Below are 12,966 nucleotides of genomic sequence, written 5' to 3'. Positions count from 1 at the left end.
AGAGCTCCTCCTCCTGGTCCCAGCACTCGGCTAACAGACTCCTCATAAAGCCATATCTGCAGCGTCGCGCTCAAGCGCTTTACATCGCTCCAGAGATCCATTTACGACGCACCAGCGTTTTCTAACACCTCAGTGTTCCAAGGCGACACAGCGCCTATTTCATTATATCATCATCGCCTAATTGGAGGCTTTTCCCCTCCTTCCTCTACTGACACACACAAAAGTGACATTGAGCCTAGCATAGCCGCTAAAAGGGCAGCAACAGAGGCGGCTTCCACACCAGGCTATCTAGTACCAGAATAGCATAAATACCTAGAGGGTGACTGTAAAAAAGCTGCCTCCTACTTGAGCTTCTCACTGAGGAAGACACACATACCCCATACTGCGCTGCAGAAATCCCTGTACAAGTTGAGACATACAGCTGACAATATTCACTATGAGTTCCGTGAAAACTAAAGTGGGTTCTCAGCAACAACCCTCACCAAAATCCCAAAGCACTGCTAAGCAGAACAAACTTTATAGCAGCTATAAGCCACACAGAGACCAAACAAACCTCATCAGTCCTATTAAGTCTAGGTCCCCTCCTAGAGACCTAAATCATCGTCCTGAAATCAAAAGGAAAACTAATTTGGATGACAGCCCCCATACACCTGATAAAATGGATTCATCCTATTCCTCAAAAAGAAACATGCCGGGAGCGGCGGGCGAAAAATATGAGGATCTAAAATACCACAGTGAGTCAGATGACTCCTCAAACGATTACAGCCCCAATAGGAGCCCGGTGAAACAAAGAATTAGAAGAGAGAGCCCTGTAAGATCTCAATCTGCTTTGAATCCGCAGAACCAAGACACCCAAGCAGACCTCATCGACAGGTTCAGCACAATGCTGGATAAAAAATTTCAAATACAAAAACAAGAAATCAATGAACAATTTGTGAAGTTCTGTGAGAAAGTTGATAAACAATTGGAAAGTCATGAAAAAAAGGATTCAAAAATTAGAAAGAGGAGGTGCTGAATCTTCAGTTGACTTAGAATATATATCAGCAGAAGTTCATAAACTAAGATTAAAAATGGCAGACATTGAAGATAGGGGACGCCGGAACAATATCAAGATCAGGGGGCTCCCGGAGACAATAACACAGGATGATCTTTCTAATCATATCCAAGGCATTTTCAAATCTGCAATTCCGGACTTGACTCCTTCTGACCTCATCATCGATAGGGCACACAGATTCCCTCGACCTCCTAGAATAGCTCCGGACATCCCAAGAGACACCATTTTAAGAATTCACTTTTATCACACTAAGGAGAAAATTCTTAATTATCTGAGAATAAATAAATTCTTCCCTGAACCGTACAAGGACTTAAGTTTTCCCGGATTTGTCTAAAGATACATTAGAGGGCCGAAAGGAATTCAATAGGGTTACTTCAATCCTCAGAGAGGAAAGGATACCCTACAAATGGGGCTTCCCACTAAAATTATTGGTGAACTTTAGAGGTCGGATCATCCCAATCCATTCCCCAGGAGATGGAATGGACTTTATTCACTCAATTAAAGATTCCTTCACCAAAGCCAAAGATTGAAAATGCTATTTGCATCGTTATAATTGGGGTTGTGTTGGCTTTGATGTTCAACTATTTGGATGTTGTCTCTGTTCTTTCCTTTTACAGGAGCTCCTTGCTGAGTGGCGGTAGTACCTCTTCGGGTCTACCTGCGCATCTGTTTTATTCTATCATATATTGTTAACTATTTTTGCTTTGCAGGTTACAAGTAAAATCGTTATATTCATAACATCAAGACAATTGTTACTGTTTATATAAACCTACTATTCTAAGCTACTGTACCACTGTTTATTTTTAGTTGTTTTTCAGTTCTTTTTCACGGAAAAGACTATGGAGCTGAACGTAGTGACATACAACGTCAGGGGTCTGAACAACCCTAGGAAAAGACACGCCCTCTGGAAAGAGCTGATCAAGTCCAAAGCTAACATTATATGCATTCAGGAGTCCAAATTCCTCGAAGGTAACCATCCATACTTCACCCATCACAAATTCCCCCATATTTTTGAGGCATGCAATACAAAGAAAAGAGCAGGGGTTCTCACAATAATAGATAGTTCCATCCCAATCGAAATAATAGAAGAACACAAGGATAATAAAGGCCGTTATCATATTCTGACATGTAAAATTAATGACCAGGAATGTACTATTGCCAACATATACGCACCAAACACTGGCCAAATACCTTTTTTAAATAAGGTCATGAGATTAATCGAGGAAATTAGGAGAGGGTATTTGTTTCTGATGGGTGAACAAATTAGATTCCTCTTCAAAAAATAGACCTATCGCGGACTGCCTTAATGATTGGATGGATAAGAATGAGGTATTTGATACCTTCAGGTGCCTAAATTCAAATTCCAGAGAGTACACCCACTTCTCAGATGTCCACCAGACAGCTTTGCGAATTGACTTAAATCTTACCGACATATATTCCTTAACTAGAACTAAAGAGGTTTCAATCGGAGATAGAACAATCTCTGATCATGCCCCTGTCACCGGTAAAATTATAATAGGCCCCCCTCTTCTAAATACTAAACTCTGGAGATGCAGTTCAAAAATCCTACACAATCCAGAAAGCAAAACAATAATAAAAAAAAGCCATAACTAACTTTTTTGAGGACAACAAACCTGAAATGACAAACCCTTGCAATAACTGGTGTGCCCATAAAGCAGTAATTAGAGGAGTGATTATGGGCTTAGCTGCAAAAGAGAAAAAAGAGTCCAGGAAACAAATTCAAAACTTATCAAACAAAATTCGAGAATTGGAAAACAAATTACTTAAATTTACCACACACCCCCAAAACTTGCAGACTGAATTATCTAAGTTGAGAACGGAACTCAGAGAGATTCTATTCTCAGCTTACGATGCTATTGTGAAAATATCAAACTACAAGTATTACACTTCCCATAACAGACCTACTAAATTTATGGCCAACAAAATTTAAAAGAAAAGAATTAATAATAGAATTAACAGGATTAATAAATTGGACGGGACGGGCAAAATTTCACACCCAAAAGAAGTAGCAAACGAGTTTGCAAAATTTTACTCAAAATTATATAATATTAATCCCAAAAATAATGACCCCATTGAGAAATTAATCTTCCTACTCTAACTTCAGATGAACTCACCTCCCTTAAGGCCCCAATTACCCCGAGCGAGATAGAAAGTGTAATCAAGGAAATCAGCATAAATCATAAATCCCCTGGCCCTGATGGGTTCACAAACGCTTACTACAAAGCCTTTCCAGGTGCTCTTTCTCCACACTTGGCCGAGGTCTTTAATTATATTTTCCAAGGGGGATCTTTTCCACAGGAAATGCTAATGGCTACGGTCTCAGTTATTCCAAAATCTAAAGATGATCCCGAAGCTATAGAAAATTTTAGACCCATTTCCTTGATTAACGTGGACTTGAAGATTTATTCAAAAATCTTAGCAGACAGGATTAGCCTAAGGCTATATTCACACTTTGCGGATTTTGCTGCGGATCCGCAGCGGATTTGACCGCTGCGGATCCGCAGCAGTTTCCCATGAGTTTACATTTCAATGTAAACCTATGGGAAACAAAAAACGCTGTGCACATGCTGCAGAAAAATCCGCGCGGAAACGCTGCGGATTACATTCCGCAGCATGTCACTTCTTTTCTGCGGATTTTCAGCTGCTCCAATAGAAAACTGCAGTTGAAAATCCGCAGAAGAAAACGCAGTAAAAACCGCGATAAATCCGCAGTGAAAACGCGCTGCGGTTTTCACTGCGGATTTTGGAATTCTGCTGCGGAAAAATCCACAGTGGAATCTGCAAAGTGTGAACATAGCCTTATACTTCCAAGACTGATACCCAATGATCAGATGGGGTTCGTGAAAGGTAGGCAACCAGCAGATGCAACCAGAAGAATTATAGACATCATGAGTTGGGCTAGGAAAAACAAAACACCCCTAGCCTTACTGTCTCTTGACGCCGAGAAGGCCTTTGACAGGGTTGACTGGGACTTCCTGAGAGAGAGCTTGGCTAAATTCGGGTTTGATGAACCCATGATATCATATATCATGGCACTTTATTCGAAACCTAAAGCCAGTATCTGCTGCAACTGTCAAATTTCAGATCCCTTCTGTATCAATAATGGTACCAGACAGGGTTGCCCCCTCTCACCCATTTTATTTAATATAGCTATAGAACCCTTAGCCGAGCTAATAAGATCTAACAACAAAATCACGGGCATCTCCACCTATACCAGACATCATAAAATTACACTTTTCGCAGACGATTTAATATTAACCCTGTCAAACCCAGAAACCTCTATCCCTGAGGTGTTACTTAACATTGAAAGATTTTCTGCTCTTTCCAACTTTAAAATGAATGAAGTCAAATCTAATATCCTACCCTTAGGACTAGACAAAGACCAAATTCAAACCATAAAAAAATTCAACTATGTTGAACTGGTGTGACAAAGAGTTTATATACCTAGGCATTTTGATAAACAAAACCATGAAAGGGACAATAAAGTCAAATTTCAATCTCTTAAGCGAGATTATAAACAAAGAAAACATCGCTCATAGAGACAACACTATCATGGTGGGGTAGGACCCTTACAATGGGACTTTTCATCTTACCAAAACTCCTCTATGTTCTTAAGGTACCTTCACACATAACGATATTGTTAACGATATCGTTGCATTTTGTGACGTAGCAACGATATCGTTAATGAAATTGTTCTGTGTGACAGCGACCAACGATCAGGCCCCTGCTGGGAGATCGTTGGTTGCTGAGGAAAGTCCAGAACTTTATTTCGTCGCTGGATCTCCCGTGGACATCGCTGGATTGGCGTGTGTGACACCGATCCAGCGATGTCTTCACTGGTAACCAGGGTAAACATCGGGTAACTAAGCGCAGGGCCGCGCTTAGTAACCCGATGTTTACCCTGGTTACCATCCTAAAAGTAAAAAAACAAACAGTACATACTTACCTACCGCTGTCTGTCCCCGGCGCTGTGCTCTGCTCTCCTCCTGCACTGGCTGTGAGCGTCGGTCAGCCGGAAAGCAGAGCGGTGATGTCACCGCTCTGCTTTCCGGCTGCTGTGCTCACACAGACAGTACAGGAGGAGTGCAGAGAAGCTGAGCGCCGGGGACAGACAGCGGTAGGTAAGTATGTACTGTTTGTTTTTTTTACTTTTAGGATGGTAACCAGGGTAAACATCGGGTTACTAAGCGCGGCCCTGCGCTTAGTTACCCGATGTTTACCCTGGTTACCGGCATCGTTGGTCGCTGGAGAGCGGTCTGTGTGACAGCTCTCCAGCGACGCTGCAGCGATCCGGATCGTTGTCGGTATCGCTGCAGCGTCGCTTAGTGTGACGGTACCTTTAGATGTATTCCCCTTCCACTCCCGGACATCAGCTTTACTCATCTACAAACACGGATTAAGGCCTTCATCTGGAACGCAAAAAAACCAAGAACAGCCACTCAAACTCTATATAAAAGAAAAACTAATGGGGGGATTAATGTCCCAAACCTCAAAGCACATTACCACACTCTTCTGATAAAGCAAAGTATTCACTGGCTTCAAAATACAGATCCTCCGGTATGGTTGGATTTAGAGATGGCTATAAACAATAACTGCCATCCAAAGTCAATTATCCACAAAGCTCTTTTCAACAACCTTCCAGACTCTGTATCATACCCCCTTTTCCACGCGGTAGCAAAAGCCTGGAAGAAACTATCTTACCAGAAAAATGGCATAAAACATTCTGATATCTTAAAAGACATTCCCATCTCCTTGGCTTATTCTATCATCAATCAAACTCTCCCTAAACTATGGGTAGACTCAAAAATCAAAAAAATAGGTGATATTTACTCGAACCAAACATTTGTAAATTTTCAGACCTTAAAAAGCAAATTCGGCATTCATATATCTTCCTTTTTGGAATATATGATTCTTAAAAAGAACATAGGGTCTTTCTTGGGAGACAAACCAAAACTATCAGAATCTTCAATTAAACTACTTAATAACATTGGTCACCGTATATTTTGGAGCCATAAATTTATTTATAATATTTTCAACTCAGACTTTGACCTATCCAAAAGCCCACCAATGATTAGGTGGGAACAAGATTTAAAGGAAACATTCAAAATTGAGGATTGGGAGGAAGCTTTCACCACTTCCAATCAATCAACTCTTTCCATGTCTCTCCACGAAACCCATTTTAAGGTGATCTCGCGGTGGTACTACACCCCAAGCAGGCTGGCACACATGGGAACAACAAACTCCTCCCAATGTTGGAGAGGATGCGGTCAAAAAGGAGACATGATGCACATATTCTGGAGTTGCCCAATGATAAACCCTCTCTGGAAAAAACTCTCTAGAGAGATCATCAGTAAACTTACCAAGGCTCCCTTCACCTTACAACCTCAAAATGCTCTGTTGTCTATTGGACTTGATCAGCTCGACCATAACTTAAAATTAAATATAATCCATATATGTCTTGTGGTGAAGAATTTTATCGCTTTTCATTGGAAGAGTCAACAGATACCATCATTAACCCCTTCCCGACCTGTGACAGCGTATGCGTCATGAAAGACTGTGCCAATCCGACCTGTGACGCATATGCTGTGTCACAGAAAGATCGTGTCCCTGCAGATCGGGTGAAAGGGTTAACTCCCATTTCACCCGGCCTGCAGGGACAGGGGGAGTGGTAGTTTAGCCCAGGGGGGGTGGCTTCACCCCCCCGTGGCTACGATCGCTCTGATTGGCTGTTGAAAGTGAAACTGCCAATCAGAGCGATTTGTAATATTTCACCTAAAAAACTGGTGAATCCAGCCATGGCCGATGCTGCAATATTATCGGCCATGGCTGGAAACACTAATGTGCCCCCACTCCACCCCACCGATCGCCCCCCCCAGCCCCCCGATCTGTAGTCCGCTCCCCTCCGTCCTGTGCTCCGCTCCCCCGTCCTCCTGTCCGCTCCCCCCGTGCTCCAATCACACCCCCCGTGCTCCAATCAAACCACCCCGCACTCCGATCCCCCCCCGCACAGCGATCCCCCCCGTGCTCCGATCCACCCCCCCCGCACAGCGATCCCCCACCCCGTGCTCCAATCCCTCACCCCGTGCTCCAATCCACCCCCCCATGTTCCAATCCACCCCCCCGTGCTCCGACGCCCCCCCCCTTATACTTACCCGGCCTCCCGGTGTCCATCCGTCTTCTTTGCTGGGCGCCGCCATCTTCCAAAATGGCAGGCGCATGTGCAGTGCGCCCGCCGAATCTGGCCGGCAGATTAGTTCCAGAGTGAGTTTTGATCACTGAGATATAACCTATCTCAGTGATCAAAATAAAAAAAAAAGTAAATCACCCCCCCCCCCCCCTTTGTCACCCCCATAGGTAGGGACAATAAAAAAAAATAAGGAATTTTTTTTTTTTTGTTCCACTAATGTTGGGGTAAGAACTAGGGGTAGGGTTAGGGGTAGGGTTAGGGGTAGGGTTAGGGTTAGGGGTAGGGTTAGGGGTAGGGTTAGGGTTAGGGGTAGGGTTAGGGGTAGGGTTAGGGTTCGGTATGTGCACACGTATTCTGGTCCTCTGCGGATTTTTCCGCAGAGGATTTGATAAATCCGCAGTGCTAAACCGCTGTGGATTTATCGCAGATTTACCGCGGTTTTTCTGCGCATTTCACTGCGGTTTTACAACTGCGGTTTTCTATTGGAGCAGTTGTAAAACCGCTGCGGAATCCGCAGAAAGTGACATGCTGCGGAATGTAAACCGCTGCGTTTCCGTGCAGTTTTTCTGCAGCATGTGTACAGCGATTTTTGTTTCCCATAGGTTTACATTGAACTGTAAACTCATGGGAAACTGCTGCGGATCCGCAGCGTTTTCCGCAGCGTGTGCACATACCTTTAGAATTAGGCTATGTGCACACGGTGCGGATTTGGCTGCGGATCCGCAGCAGTGTTCCATCAGGTTTACAGTACCATGTAAACATATAGAAAACCAAACCCGCTGTGCCCATGGTGCGGAAAATACCACGCGGAAACGCTGCGTTGTATTTTCCGCAGCATGTCAATTCTTTGTGCGGATTCCGCAGCGTTTTACACCTGTTCCTCAATAGGAATCCGCAGGTGAAATCCGCACAAAAAACACTGGCAATCCGCGGTAAATCCGCAGGTAAAACGCAGTGCCTTTTACCCGCGGATTTTTCAAAAATGGTGCTGAAAAATCTCATACGAATCCGCAACGTTGGCACATAGCCTTAGGGTTAGGGTTGGAATTAGGGTTGTGGTTAGGGTTAGGGGTGTGTTGGGGTTAGGGTTGTGGTTAGGGGTGTCTTGGGGTTAGGGTTGTGATTAGGGTTACGGCTACAGTTGGCATAAGGGTTAGGGGTGTGTTGGAGTTAGAATTGAGGGGTTTCCACTGTTTAGGCACATCAGGGGGTCTCCAAACGCAACATGGCACCACCATTGATTCCAGCCAATCTTGTATTCAAAAGGTCAAATGGTGCTCCCTCACTTCCAAGCCCCGACGTGCGCCCAAACAGTGGTTTACCCCCACATATGGGGTACCAGCATACTCAGGACAAACTGCGCAACAATTAATGGGGTCCAGTTTCTCCTGTAACCCTTGGGAAAATAAAAAATTCTGGGCTAAAAAATTATTTTTGAGGAAAGAAAACGTATTTATTATTTTCACGGCTCTGCGTTATAAACTTCTGTAAAGCACTTGGGGGTTGAAAGTGCTCACCACATATCTAGATAAGTTCCTTTGGGGGTCTAGTTTCCAAAATGGGATCACTTGTGGGGGGTTTCTACTGTTTAGGCACACCAGGGGCTCTGCAAACGCAACGTGACGCCCGCAGACCATTCCATCAAAGTCTGCATTTCAAAAGTCACTACTTCCCTTCTGAGCCCCGACGTGTGCCCAAACAGTGGTTTACCCCCACACATGGGGTATCAGCGTACTCAGGAGAAACTGGACAACAACTTTTGTGGTCCAATATCTCCTGTAACCCTTGGGAAAATAAAAAATTCTGGGCTAAAATATTTTTGAGGAAAGAAAACGTATTTATTATTTTCACGGCTCTGCGTTATAAACTTCTGTGAAGCACTTGTGGGTTCAAAGTGCTCACCTCACATCTAGATAAGTTCCTTTCGGGGTCTAGTTTCCAAAATGGGGTCACTTGTGGGGGGTTTCTACTGTTTAGCCACATCAGGGGCTCTGCAAACGCAACGTGACGCCCGCAGAGCATTCCATCAAAGTCTGCATTTCAAAACGTCACTACTTCACTTCCGAGCCCCAGCATTTGCCTAAACAGTGGTTTACCCCCACATATGGGGTATCACCGTACTCAGGAGAAACTGGACAACAACTTTTGGGGTCAAATTTGTCCTGTTACCCTTGGGAAAATAAAAAATTGCGGGCTAAAAAATCATTTTTGAGAAAACAATTTTTTTTTTTATTTTCATGGCTCTGCGTTATAAACTTCTGTGAAGCACTTGAGGGTTCAAAGTCCTCACCACACATCTAGATTAGTTCCTTTGGGGGTCTAGTTTCCAAAATGGGGTCACTTGTGGGGGAGCTCCAATGTTTAGGCACACAGGGGCTCTCCAAACGCGACATGGTGTCCGCTAATGATTGGAGCTAATTTTCCATTTAAAAAGCCAAATGGCGTGCCTTCCCTTCTGAGCCCTCCCGTGCGCCCAAACAGTGGTTTACCCCCACATATGGGGTATCTGCGTACTCAGGACAAACTGGACAACAACATTTGTGGTCCAATTTCTCCTATTACCATTGGCAAAATAGGAAATTCCAGGCTAAAAAATCATTTTTGAGAAAAGAAAAATTATTTTTGATTTTCATGGCTCTGCATTATAAACTTCTGTGAAGCACCTGGGGGTTTAAAGTGCTCAGTATGCATCTAGATAAGTTCCTTGGGGGGTCTAGTTTCCAAAATGGGGTCACTTGTGGGGGAGCTCCAATGTTTAGGCACACAGGGGCTCTCCAAACGCGACATGGTGTCCGCTAACGATGGAGATAATTTTTCATTCAAAAAGTCAAATGGCGCTCCTTCCCTTCCGAGCCTTACCATGTGCCCAAACAGTGGTTTACCCCCACATGTGAGGTATCGGTGTATTCAGGAGAAATTGCCCAACAAATTTTAGGATCCATTTTATCCTGTTGTCCATGTGAAAATGAAAAAATTGAGGAAAAATTGTGAAAAAAAAAAGTACTTTTTCATTTTTACGGATCAATTTGTGAAGCACCTGGGGGTTTAAAGGGCTCACTATGGATGTAGATAAGTTCCTTGGGGGGTCTAGTTTCCAAAATGGGGTCACTTGTGGGGGAGCTCCAATGTTTAGGCACACAGGGTCTCTCCAAACGTGACATGGTGTCCGCTAAAGAGTGCAGCCAATTTTTCATTCAAAAAATCAAATGGCGCTCCTTGCCTTCCAAGCCCTGCCGTGCGCCCAAACAGTGGTTTACCCCCACATATGCTGTATCAGCGTACTCAGGACAAATTGGACAACAACTTTCGTTGTTCAGTTTCTCCTTTTACCATTGGGAAAATGAAAAAATTGTTGCTGAAAAATCATTTTTGTGACTAAAAAGTTAAATGTTTATTTTTTCCTTCCATGTTGCTTCTGTTGCTGTAAAGCACCTGAAGGGTTAATTAACTTCTAGAATGTGGTTTTGTGCACCTTGAGGGGTGCAGTTTTTAGAATGGTGTCACTTTTGGGTATTTTCAGCCATATAGACCCCTCAAACTGACTTCAAATGTGAGGTGGTCCCTAAAAAAAATGGTTTTGTAAATTTTGTTGTAAAAATGAGAAATCGCTGGTCAAATTTTAACCCTTATAACTTCCTAGCAAAAAAAAATTTTGTTTCCAAAATTGTGCTGATGTAAAGTATATATGTGGGAAATGTTATTTATTAACTATTTTGTGTCACATAGCTCTCTGGTTTAACAGAATAAAAATTCAAAATGTGAAAATTGCGAAATTTTCAAAATTTTTGCCAAATTTCCGTTTTTATCACAAATAAACACATAATTTATTGACCTAAATTTACCACTAACATGAAGCCCAATATGTCACGAAAAAACAATCTCAGAACCGCTAGGATCCATTGAAGCGTTCCTGAGTTATTACCTCATAAAGGGACACTGGTCAGAATTGCAAAAAACGGCAAGGTCTTTAAGGTCAAAATAGGCTGGGTCATGAAGGGGTTAAACTTGTTTGGTGATCTGAAACGTGTGTGTGACAAACATGCAAAAAGAATAGGAAATCGGGAAGAGTGCTTTTTTTAAATTTATTTATTAACACAACTGTATGAACCGACAGGGCCATAGACTAATGAAGCAGACAGAGCGAATTTCAGTAGCGTACGCGGCGCCCTTACTGGAGGCAGACACCCGGATGTAATCTACCACATCTGCCTCCAATAGGTGTAAGCTCCTGACAATAGTTATTCATGATGTCACAAGTAATTACTCACAGGATAGACAACTTGCTGATCAATCGGGACCTTGGCCCCCACTGCTCAGAAGTGACCCCTCAGAATGGAGCATTGGCCACACATATTCTGTATTGGACTGCTGGAGAAAGTTCTACACTGCATTATGTCCAGAGTCCTGCAGTCCCATAGAGAATGAATGGAGCCATGGCACAAATGAACAGCCAGAGTCCAATCCTCAAGATCAGTGAGAAACCCAGAAATTGGAGCCCCACCAATCAGCGAGACGGCCATAACCTTCCATGCTGGGATTAACCCTCTAACATGCACTAGTTCCACTCTAGCTAGGTCTTCTGTCACTAAGCAACAGGTAAATACAATGAAGAGCAAGTGACAAGAATACGAAAGCTGGAATGCAGCCTTGTAGGAGGCAAGACAGGTGATAACTAACGACCCTGTGTGATGCAGAGTCCCTAGAGTGGGAAGCACTAAGCAGTGCAGGCACACATAACGCAATGCGAAGAAACTGCAAAGTACATCATACAGTATATAGTGTGAACTGACCGAGGCGGGGAACACAACCGCAGCTCAGCCATACTCACAGGGGAGTGCGGTGTAACGGTGGGTGAGCCTCGGCTGGCCTGGGCTGTGCTATGGTCTCCCCGGCCTCCTCCTCAGCTTGTCCGCCTTCCTTCCTGCCTCCCTGCTGTCACTGCCGTCCGCCTCAGCACCGCCCTCACCCTGTTTTCCCCATCTCAGCACCGCCCTCCTCATCCTGCCCCCCCCGCCCCCCGCCTCAGCACCGCCCCCCGCCTCAGCACCGCCCCCCGCCTCAGCACCGCCCTCCTCCTCATCCTGTCCTCCCCAGCTCAGCGCCGCCCTCCCGCCTCAGCACCGCCCTCCTCCTCATCCTGTTCCCCCCCCCCCCCGCCTCAGTTCCGCCCTTCTCCACAGCGCCGCCCTCCTCAGCCTGTCGCCATCCTGCCTCATCCTGCCTGTCTGTCCGTCCTTCCCTCGGTACTTCCCTTCTTTTCAGTCTGTCCTCCCCACTCCAGTCCCGCCCTCCTCAGCCTGTCCCTCCACCTCAGTGCCACCCTTCTCCTCATTACCGCCTCCTCCCTGTGTGCTGTCCTCCTCACGCAGCCTGTCCTCTGGAGCCTGTGCGACTTTCTCCGCTTAGTAAACGTAGCAAACCTGTTTCCCAGCTAAATAGATACAAATTAAATAATAATATCGATAAAAACGAATAATATCTAAAAATTAAATTGTTCCTTCGTCCGCTTAGTGCCGCCCTCCTCAGCCTGTCTCTATGGCGTCCCGCAGTGTAGAGCCCAGTGTTTTCTCTGCTGTCCTCTCAGCCGGCAGCTCCCCCTGCTGGCAGCCATTTGTAGTGGCACGTGTGTTGCTGCATCCTGGTGTACAACCGCATGTAATCTGTTCAGGGCACATTCTAGCCTGTGAGCTGCCATGTTCACATG

General features: G+C 44.6%; 1 protein-coding gene across 2 annotated transcripts in view; it reads right to left on the bottom strand.

Moving 5' to 3' along the window:
• GNPDA1 (glucosamine-6-phosphate deaminase 1) overlaps positions 1-12,220 on the bottom strand; it is a 94,524-nt gene extending 82,304 nt beyond the window's left edge. The window contains exon 1 of one of the 2 annotated variants that reach the window (XM_069764042.1): positions 12,091-12,220. The gene's annotated coding sequence lies outside the window, so the exon portion shown is untranslated. Of the gene's footprint in view, positions 1-12,052 lie in introns of both variants that reach the window. The other variant, XM_069764043.1, reaches the window with a different exon arrangement.
• Between the last annotated feature and the right edge of the window lie 746 nt (positions 12,221-12,966).

Source organism: Ranitomeya imitator, chromosome 4, assembly GCF_032444005.1.
Source record: "Ranitomeya imitator isolate aRanImi1 chromosome 4, aRanImi1.pri, whole genome shotgun sequence".
Lineage (NCBI taxonomy): Eukaryota > Metazoa > Chordata > Amphibia > Anura > Dendrobatidae > Ranitomeya > Ranitomeya imitator.
The sequence above is the reverse complement of the archived record's forward strand: the minus strand, read 5'-3'. Positions and strand labels throughout refer to the sequence as shown.